The 11,618-nt window shown below is 40.0% G+C and overlaps 1 non-coding gene across 1 annotated transcript; it reads left to right on the top strand.

Moving 5' to 3' along the window:
- Nucleotides 1-339: 339 nt before the first annotated feature.
- Nucleotides 340-446, top strand: LOC131217846 (small nucleolar RNA R71). Its single transcript, XR_009157434.1, has one exon. It is a non-coding gene; the product is annotated as a small nucleolar RNA R71 (small nucleolar RNA).
- Nucleotides 447-11,618: the final 11,172 nt, after the last annotated feature.

Here is an 11,618-nt window from a genome sequence, read left to right as displayed (position 1 = left end):
GAATGAAATGTCGATAGGACAAAATCTCAGGACAAATCCTTGTGACCTTCTCACTTTACAATATTAACACCTGGTTTCCTCGGGCACGAGTACATACTCTGGTCGTGAAAATTCAGGAGATACATTCCACCCCTTTCCTTGGAGTGAGTCGGCCTAGACGTAGTACTAGGTCTAGGGGAGATATCCCATGTTTGTGTGTTTTCAGCAAGTTTATCAAAGTAATCCCACACTTCATCAACTCCTTTATTCATAAACTCCCCATTACACATTGTCTCGACTAATTGGCGCATGGGAGATGTCAGTCCATCATTGAAGAAGTGTGTAATGCGCCATGTTTCAAAACCATGTTGTGGGCATGAATTGACAAGATCCTTGAACCGCTCCCAACATTGGAAGAATGTTTCATCTTTCCTTTGGGCGAAGTTCATGATCGACTTTCTCAGGGTGTTCATCTTATGGTATGGGAAAAACTTCTTAATGAACTCCCTTGTCATGTCATTCCATCTGCCAATTGATCGAGGCTGTAGTGAATGTAACCACATCTTGGCTTTTTCTTTCAAAGAGAAGGGAAAGCGTTTCAACCTGATCGTGTCATCAGACACGTTAGGAAAGTATAAGGTAGCTATGATCTCATCAAATTCTTTTAAATGTAAGTAAGGATTCTCTGACTCAAGCCCATGAAATTTAGGGAGGAGTTGGATCAACCTTGACTTGATATTAGGAAAAACCATGCATGAGGATGTACTCACCTCCGCCGGTTGTAAGTAATCTCATAAGGTACGAGGCGGGTGTGCTTGATGCACCTCATTCTCATCCTAGAGATCTTCTACCCTAGGTTGGGGTAGAAGATGTTGATTTCCAATCATATCCTCAATTAACTCAGGGGATTTCGAGCGGTGTCTAGTCCTATGATGAACAGTTAACCCCTCAACTAATCCTCCTTCAGTCAAGAGACGTCGAGTGTTGTCACAAGCCCACTTGGGCATGAAACACTCGTAGCCCTCAATCAAATTCTAAACCTAATCCTAAGAAGGGAAATAAAAATCTAAAAAGAGAAAGAGGGTTGGAAGGAAGTTACCAAATTGGAGTCCCTAAATTGAAACCTGCAAAATAGAACAAAACAAGTTAGTTTCTAAGAATAGCAAGCCTATAAATTCCTAAGAAGAGAAATATAGAAATAAAAAGAAACAAGGAAGAATTCCTAAATTAGAAAGTAGAAATTTAGAAAGAGCGTACCAAATTAGAAATTTCTAATAAGCCTACAAAACAGGAAAGTTAGTTTCTAAACAGAAAGCCTTAAAATAGAAAATTTCTAAAAATAAAATAGGAAACAAAATTAGATTCTAAAAGAGTTAGAATTAGAAACTTACTAAAAAGGAATCCTAATCTAGAAATAGTAAGGAAGAGAGAAATTACCAATTTAGAAACCTATCTCAGAATCCTACAAAATAAGAAAGTTGGGTTAGTTTCTAAAAAAAGGAAAACTATCTAAAAATAGAAAGTTATTTAAATAGAAAATTTCTAAAAATTAAAGAAAAACCTGGAATTAGAAAATTCTAAAATAAATCCTAAAAATCAGAAAAGTCCTAATCTTAAACTAATCCTAAAACCAGTTATCTTCAGGAAACGTAGCCGTCAATCCCCGGCAACGGCGCCAAAAACTTGTTCACACCCCAAGTGCAGGGTTGTGATGTAGTAATAAACTCGGTAAGACCGAGGTCGAATCCACAGGGACTGAAACCTGTACGTTATCTGAAAATAACCAGATCTAGAACTAGGCTAAGATGAAATCTAAACCAATTGTGATTTGAGGAATAATGGTGAAATATTAATCTAAACTTAAAGAATTCAGAGAAAGGGAACTAGGGATTCAGAGGATCCACTTGTAGAGATCAGGGAGATCTTATGCCTGCTTCATGGATATTATACTGAACTTACTCGATATAGTTTTCAAGAGATGAAAGGTATAAGAATTAGGTATAATTCCATCACAAATCCATGCCTAAGAGACAAGGTAAACAACAGAACTTAGACCAATCCATAACCAACTAAAAAATATATGAGTGTTAGGAAGGATTCCATCATCCAACCATGTCTATGAGACGATGGCGAACAACAGGGTTTCCGAACATCAAAATAAAAGGAAAGGAATTATTCAAGCCATCACAGATCTACTGTAATTTAAATCACAACAAACCATTAATGACTAAAAGAATTTCTTAAATCAAAACAGAGTCAATCAGTTCAAATCAAACCTGTAGAAGCTCCCATCACGCCACAAGCTTCACCTCTTAGCCTTAGCTAAGAGGTTTAGCCTAACATAATTAGACTAAGTCTCAACATAATTCATAGGAAAAAGAAGAAAAATAAAGAAAAAATATATAAAAATTTCAAACACTTCTCTCTCCGCCTCTCTTTCTCTATCTGACATCCCCTATTCAAGCACACCCTCTTCCCCACGTTTGGAACTCTTTTTGTAGCTTTTGGAGTGGTGGAAATTGGATTTGGGAAGCTATCGCACGCGCAGTGAAAGCCTTTTCGCAGCCAAGTTTGGGGCTTCATAACTCTCGCGTTCCTTGCATTATTTCTATAAAATCAACGTCTCTTGGAAGTATTTTGGCTGGCCTACACGATGGACGGTTCAGATCGCCACATGATCAAAGATGGTGGGCCACAATCGCCTGGAAAATCAAATTTTGCGGACGTGCGTAGCCTTTCGCACGTCCGGCACTAACGTGATCGGTGGGGCCCACAGAGGTATTTTCAAGGAAATTCACCCGTCCATTAGATTCAGGGGTACGAAACGGATGGTTTTTAATATCCATTGACTCAGAATTAGAGAAGAAATCATTCAAAAATCAATTTGAACGTTGCCGGGCAGTCCACTTATGGCCTCTGTATTGCGCACGTGTGCTTGCATGGGTCCAAAAATTCAGCATATGTTTAAAGTATTCATGGCCCTCTACAAGATGGACGGTTTAGATTATACGTATGTACGCTCTGTGGGGCCCACTAGTGTTCGCAAAACGGACACCGTCCGTCTATTATACAGCGCCAAACGGCAACTGCCGTTTTGGGAAGAAGACGCGGGTCAGCGCCTACTGACCCGAGTTAGTCGGTTCAGTGCACGGCGGTACGTGTACATGTGCAAATGCTGTACATACGGGGCCCACTGTAATGTATATGCAAGATCCGATCCATCCATTTGTTTTGTCAGCTCATTTAATGAGTTGAGCCCAAGATTGAAGCATTTTCAGATATCAGGTGGGCCCAAAATCAACGGTTTATGGGCTGATCTGTCAGTTGGGGCGCTTCTATAGTGATCCGAGGGCTGAAATTTGATATGTACGGTTAATTTATGGCCCTCAGGCCATGTATAAAGTTTTGAGCCAATCAGATGGCGGGAACTATGTGATCTTGCATTCTTCACCAATTTCGGGCCTCTTTAACGTGAATGGCTTGATTTCCTTGGATCCCTGGCATGTAAATTCTTCAGTCTTGGTTTTCTGGAGTGCGTCCCTTGCTCTGGTGACTTTGGAGTGTCAAATCTATGCTTTTAGTGCTATTTTTTAGTCCATGCTTGTAAATACCCTTTGCATCACAAACACGATTAATTCGGGCCATTAAACAGTATCATGCTTGTAAATCCATGCAATAACTGGGTCTGATATGCAATATTTGACCAGGAACGTGTCTCACCTTGGTCAAGATACGCTCCATACTATCAAATATCTTAATGCGCACTAATCCAACGCCTATTACTTTATAGGTATGCTCATTGCCCATAAACATCTGACCACCATCACACTCACTATAACTAGTGAACCAACTCTAATGAAGGTTCATGTTGTACAAAGCCCTTGGATTTTGATGAGGTTAGCATGTTACTACCATTTACTTCCTCACTGGATTCCGCATTGTTGGCTTCCCTGAAAGAACTATCTGAATTCTCTTCTCTCGACTTAGGATTCTGACAATCCTTCTTCATGTGTTCGGTCATACCACAATTACAGCACTTCGACTTGCCTTGCTCTTGCCCTTGGATTTGGACATAGATCATAAAGATCTACTGTCTTGCTCAAAATTTCTTCCCCTCGTAACTAATGCATATGTAGAAGCACCTATGTTAACGTTTTTATTTCTTATCGCCTTCGACTGAAGGGTTGAGATAATGATCTCAACACTAATAATCATTCTACCGGTGTACAAAGAGTCCTTGAACGACTCTTACGAAGTTGGGAGATAATTCAGTAGTATACATGTTTAATCTTCCTCTTTTATCATCTCTTCCACATCCAACAATTTGCAAATAAACCTATTGAAGTTATTAATATGGGCCTCAACGTCAGCCCCATCTGTCATCTTCAGATTGAACAATTGTAGCTTCAAATCAATTACAAACGATTTTTAAGAGATTTCTTCGCATAGATAGTCTCTAATTTCGCCCGTGTACTTGTTGTAGTTTTCTCTCTCACGGCATTATAGAGGACATCATTCGTTAAGCACAATTTGATAGAGGTTCTAGCTTTCTTATCTATCTTGTTCCATTCTTCTTCTGTCATTGATTCCTGTCGCTTTTCAAGGAGAGCTTCGTCTAATTCTCACTGAACTAGGATATCGTTCATCTTAACTTTCCATAGTTCAAAATTATTTTTACCGGAGTATTTTCTTATATCCAATTTCGGGTTAAATGCTAATGACACCTTGCTTTCAGATTCAATCTGCTTCCCAACGTTATCTCTAATGCCACTTGTTGAGGAACCAAGGAAGCACACAGAGACGAATCAAGCAAAGTACAAACAATTGCATAACTAAGTCCAAATAAGAACAATTTGAATTTTATGTGGGAAAACCCTTGTAGGAAAAAAAAAAAACCACGGCACAAAGCAATAAGTAATGTACTATGAAAGCGAAAATTACAAGAGATAGAGTATTACCGATTCAAACAAGCCTCGAATCTACTTCTTAAGTCCTAGCTATGCCCTTGAACCCTTGTGAATGAACTAGAAAGCCCTATAACACCTTCTTTATTCCCTAATCTTAATTACACTTGATATATGCTATCACAATCGGAATATGAAAAAAATTTCGCAGTTACGCAATTCTGTGCACATCTTCGATAGGGCTTTCGATGGCATCGACAACTCATCGATGATCTATCGATAGCATCCAACTTACTTCGATGTCATTGAGTAGCAATACTAAAATGTTCCAACAACCAATATGGATTTTTTGAATTTTTCTAATGGGATCAAGCACCTGTCGATGACATCGACATCTGCTCAATGGCATCGAGTAGTTTGTTGATGACATCGACAGACTTTGTTATTAACATATTTAAGACTTCAACAACAATAAAAGCATATCATAAGGTTCATTGATGTCTTATTTTTATAAAGAAAATCGACTTTGATTCTTGAATAATTCACATCACTTCCTGTTCTATTTTTATGATGAGAAGCAACATCTAACCTATGTATTAAGTGAGATCCAACTTCATTTTGGAATATTCTCCAACTTGAGAGCCTCTCTTGATGGTGAGATTCTCCAAAAAGAAAGAAAAAAAAAATAGTTCAGTTCTGGCCACATCATTGGAAACAACATAAATTATCCAAAACCCTTTTAAGTCAAAGGAGGGCGAACATATATAATTGGATCAACCAGATCATTTTCGGGGCATCCAATTCCATTGTGGGTGACAATTTTGAATACGTTGGACACCATGGCACACCCAGGTGGCTCCATGCACAACATTTGTATAATAAGCTTATTCAGCAACTTGAAAAGGAACTGGCCTCTAAAAACCATACCAATATGGCCCGCCTTATTTTCTAAAGACGGTACTAAACAATGAAGTTAGGTTCGGGTTGCAGTCCATCTTCCCTGGTCCCTACTTAAAAATGGTATTAGAGGAGATTTACTAGCAGCACCACATGTACTAACATGGCACACGAGTGCGAAATCCAACCCATTCATATAAGCACATCTTGACTGTATAAATGCTCTCACCCAAAACTCAGGCTGGTCCACTCCTTTGGTGATCCACTTTTTGCAGTGGGATTTCACTGCCTATGGATACCTGAACCCTTAACTGGGTGTTGAAACTCCTAAGAGTCTACCACCAGAGCAAGAGTAAGGATCCATCCCAGGTGATCCACTTGTTAGAAATAGTTGAACGGCTTAGAAAATTTTGAGCAAGTTTCTCCAGCTGTACATTTGTTTCATATGTTGTGGTAAACATATGAAACCTAGTGGTATCCTCACGATGGATGGATTGGATCTTGGATCCATGTGTCATGCTAGCACATACTGGTGTGTCTATGAGCTAAACATACAAGTTGCAACCTTGAGGAAGGTTGTATTAGAAAATGGAGATCGATCTGGGTTCTAGCTGGGCGCACTGATACCTTTTATCATACAATGACTTTGAGGTGTTTTAAATGCGGGATTAAGTGGTATTGAATTGCATTACATGGATTTAACATCACCATCAGGCAACGCCTGTATGTCTTGAAATACAATGGAATTTAGGCAGTTCAATCCCATATTTGGGATTAAATTCTTCTTTAAGAGGAGCGACATATAGTATTGAGTATATGACTCGTTTTCTAAAAACATGAGTGTTAACCTCTAAAGATACAAATTCCATGTGTGTGTGTGTGTGTGTGTATATATATATATATATATATATATATATATATATATATATATATATATATATATATATATATATATGGAAAAGGTACTATGCGCTCGACCTCACGATAAGCTCCCGTGAGGTCAAGCTGTGTGGGCCCCACCGTGATGCGTGTCGACCATCAACACCGTGCATTTGATGGGTCCCCTCTAAATTATGGGATATCCTAAAAATCAGTCGTATACAGAACTCAAATGGGCCATACCATCTAAAATCATGTGAAGACATGCCAAAAACATATAAAAGCACTTGGTGGGGCCCACCTGAGTTTTGAATGCTGCTGAAACTTGGTCTGAACCCTCATCCAAGTGGGACACACATAATGGATGGGCTGGATTTGCAAACCACATCTCGGTGGGCCCAAAAAATGATTATGAATGTTTTAATGGTGCACGGCCCCTCCCCACTTCTGTATGTGGTGTGGCCCACACAAGTCACGGATTGACTTGATTTTTGAGACCTAGGCCCACGATGGAATGGTGCATCTGACTGATGGGGTAGATGTTCGAAACGCATCACGGTGGGGCCCACACAACTCGACCTCATGGGACGGTCTTGTGAGGTCGAGCGCATAGTACCTTTTCCCATATATATATATTTCTAGCTGGGCGCACTGATACCTTTTATCATACAATGACTTGGATTTTAGATTCCACAAAAAATCCTGCACTATCTCTTATTGGAACTCAATGATATGATACCTGGATTAATCAATTAATCCTTCCCAGTTCAAATGCAAGATTGAATATACATTGGATCAAATGCAATTCCATGCCACTTAAATTTCAGAAACAGGCATATGGAATTATGGTAGAGTGCTTTTCAGCAATAAAATGACTAGAATGCCCTCATTTATTGTTTTTTAAAAATAAAATAAGTGCTGGCAACTCGGCCTAATCTAGTAAAAACTACTCTATTAAGAACTAGAGAATTAAGACCTTAATTTATTTGAGCTCTTGTTTACCATAAACTCATTTGGTAAATTAACATTTTCAAGACTAAAGAGATCTTTTTGAAATACATTTAATAAAATATTCTAGTAAGAACTTATTTTATTACCGTCATTTTAAAAATTACAGCTCCATCATAATCAATGTCGATTGCTCGTTTTCTAATTATTGATTGAATGGCTAAAATCATTCATCAAGAATAATAGGCAAACAAAGGTGGAACCCACCTTCAATGTGGTTGTCCATGATGTGAGGCTCACCTTCGATGTCCACCATCCATTATACCACTTTGATGTGGGCCATCCATCATGTGGGCCTATTTTTGATGTCTACCATCCATCATGTTGGGCTACCTTGGATATGGGTTGTCTATTATGCGAGACCTTGGATGTAGACCATTCATCATACGGGGCCCACTTTGGGGGCCGTCCATCATGTGGGGCCACACTTTGATATGGGCCATCAATCATGTGAGGCCCACCCTGATGTAGATCTTCTATCAGGTGAGGCCCCACCTTCAATATGGGTCATTCAGCATGTGGACCCACCTTCAATGTCTACCATCCATCATGTGGCTTCCACCTTTGATGTAGACCATCCATGGTGTGCGGCTTACCTTAAATATGAATCGTCCATCATGTGAGCCCACTTTCATTGTCAATTGTCCATCTGGTGAGTTTACCTTCAATGTCAAATTCTCCATCTTGTGAGTCCATCTTCAATGTCCACATGCATCAAGTGGGTCTTGCCTGTAACATGGACCCTACCCTCTACCACATGTGGCCCACCTTCAATATAGGTCATTCATCATGTGGGCCGACCTTCAATGTCAACCGCCCATCATCTCGGCCCACCTTCAATGTCCACCTTCCATCATGAGGGTCCCACCTTGACATGGACCATCTATCATGTGTGGCTCACCTTCATTATGGACCATTCATCATATGGGTCCACCTTCAACGTCAACTGCCCATATCATGTGAGACCACCTGCAATTTCCACTATCCATCATGTGGGTCCCACCTTTGATGCGGATCATTTATCGTGTGTTGCTCATCATGTGGGTTCACTTTGGATGTGACAGGAGAGCTTGTAAAGAGGAGAATCTCAAAAGAAAATTGGGAAACAGCTTCAAAGTCCATGCACGACAGCTGGAAATTGTATTAATTTGATAGAGGTGGCTTGACTTTTGCACCACTAAACCGTCTCCCGTGCATCATACTAACGCGTAGTGGGTGGGCAGTCCATTAAGACCGTCAACAACGACTGAATCCTACCAGATGGCTTTCAAATGTATCATTAGTAAGATTGGTTGGACGGTCGAAAACATAAATCTTGTGATACATGTTGTGGGAGGTAATTAATTGTGGATGAGCAATGGTGGTTATGACCTATCCTGCTATGCGGCTCTTTTGTATGGGTATCCAGACCATCCAAATTGTGGGGCATATCATGGATAGAGAAACGTATTTCAAAAATCACATTGATCATGTAATCCTAGCCATTCAAGTGATCATGCTTACCAAGTAGATGGTTAAAAGTTAAAACAGTGATTGGTTCAAATTGAATGGGCAAAATCAGGTGGATGCTATCATCTGCTTACTGTAGTTTTTGAGCCATGTTTAATCCACAATTGGGCCAGTGATTTGGACGGTCTTAATAATCTTATGACTACACCACGTGTTCAGCGGATCAGACACTACTTTTTTTGTGGCCGTACAAGGAATTCATGTATGAGGTTCTAGTTAACCTAATTCCAAAAAAAAAAGAAAAGAAAAAAGAGAAAAGAAAAAACCAGACTAATACAATGAAATTAGGCTCGGATTTCCAAGAGAGACCTCCTTCTACACATTTTTATTCACCTCCGTGTAAAGATTGTTAATAAAGTTAGGCACAGGACAACTTGACTCCGCTGACTTAACTCCGCGGACTTGTTTAAACCCGATTCGACCCGAACCGAATGGGTAAATAGGTCCGAACCGAGTATGCCTCGCCCAAATCTGATCTCAAATTGAATTGAGTTTGAGTTACTAAACCCGAAACTTGATCTGGTCAAACTCAACTTGATCGGAAACCCAACTTGACTCAGGTTTGAATACACACACGCACACAGATATATATATATATAAACTTAATTTCTAACATTTCTAACCCTACCCGCCACAGCCGACCTCGACTCAATCCCAAACTCTCTCTCTCCCTCCTTCATCCTCCTACTCTTCCAAGTCCGGCAGTCACCTACCACCACCACCACCACCCTCCTCCTCCTCCTCCTCCTCTCTCTCTCTCTCTCTCTCTCTCTCTCTCTCTCTCTCTCTCTCATCTCTCTATCTGACTCGGTGCCAACTCGACCTGACTTGGTACTTCTGACTGGGTCGAATCAATCTAGGCCAGATCGGACTTGGATCGGGTCAGGCATGCTGGACTCAGTACCGAGTCAGATCGAATTCTGGTCAAGCCTATTTCAAAACCGGATCAAATCGGCCCAACTTAACTCGATGCCCAACTCTAGTTGTTAACATGGTCACAATAGCTATTAACATTCTTGGAACTTACTCATGTCACCTCCTTTTGAATGTTATTCAACTGTTGTGTGGGGCGTCTTGTATATACACTATCATACCCGCATGAACCCCACCATGATGATGAGATGAAATAAAGTCCAAACAATCATTAAGTGGGCTACCCATAGAAAACAATAGTCATCCATCCATAAAACAATTGAAACTTTCAGATGGAATGTGGGTCCACCGTGTTGTTTATATTCCGATCCTACACAGTCATCAGGTGCTCCCCACCGGCATGAAGGGGCATACTAAAATGCGGGCCATTTCAAGACTCAGGTGGACCACACCAGTCAAATATATAGGTTTTGGCTGTGACTGTACATGTCTCCCTGTGGCGTGTCCCATCTGAGAATTAGCTCAAGATATATATTTGGATGCATGAATAAATGAAAAGGCACAAACGATGCACAATTTGAATTCCATAGGCATAACAACAGTTGTCCACATGAAGTTCAAACAGATCAAATTCACTTCTAAAGTCAGGTGACAGACCACATGGTGGTTGGATTGGCTAGATCTTTGGAGCACAGCAATTGGGAGACCAGTCAGGTTAGACTATATACACACCATAGTGGGCCCCCCATATATAACCGTTGTAGAATAAGTGCCTATCATTTCTCACAAATTTTATTTTATATATATATATATATATATATATATATATATATATATATATATATATATATATATATATATATATATATATCAACGTTGATGAATTCTTAATTAGAGGTGTACACCAATCGAATTGAATTGAGCTGGGCACAACTCAACTCGGCTCGATCTTAGCTCGAACTCGGCTTGGCTCGATCTTCGAGCTTGACTGGCCAGCTCGGCTTAGTTCATTCAGTAACTCGGCCAGCTCAAGCCGAGTTTGAGCCAAGATCGAGCCGAGTTCGCCTATGCAGCATTTTCACAAACACATGAACTGCACCTTCAACCTCTCACTGTATGTAAAACAGCAGCAACAGTTTTACAGATATTTCTTCAAACACCTTGTAAGCAACATCGAAATCAAGTAAAAATGTATTTGTTTTATATACATACCTTCCTTGCCACCAGCCGACACTTCGTTGAATCATTTCATCGAACACTTGGTGAGCAACATCAATACCAAAGTAACCGAGTCACCCAATTGGTTCGATCCGAATTCGACTTGAGTCAGGGTTCAATCCGAGTCAAGTCGAGCTTGGGCAAACTCGAACTCGGTTTGAAATTTTTTTCGAGCTCAAAAAATCAGCTCTACTCGGCTCGAACTCAGTTTCGAACCGTGTCGAATTGAGGTTTTTTGAGTCGAATCGAGCGAGCTAACTCGGTTCGTGTCCAGCCCTATCTTAATAGCATACTTTCTTTAGAGAAAAAACAATTTAAAATTTAAATAAATAAAAATAAAATAAAATAAAT

Source organism: Magnolia sinica, chromosome 10 (assembly GCF_029962835.1).
Source record: "Magnolia sinica isolate HGM2019 chromosome 10, MsV1, whole genome shotgun sequence".
In the NCBI taxonomy this organism is placed as follows: domain Eukaryota; kingdom Viridiplantae; phylum Streptophyta; class Magnoliopsida; order Magnoliales; family Magnoliaceae; genus Magnolia; species Magnolia sinica.
Note: the sequence above shows the minus strand (reverse complement) of the source record. Positions and strands in the feature narration are given on the sequence as shown.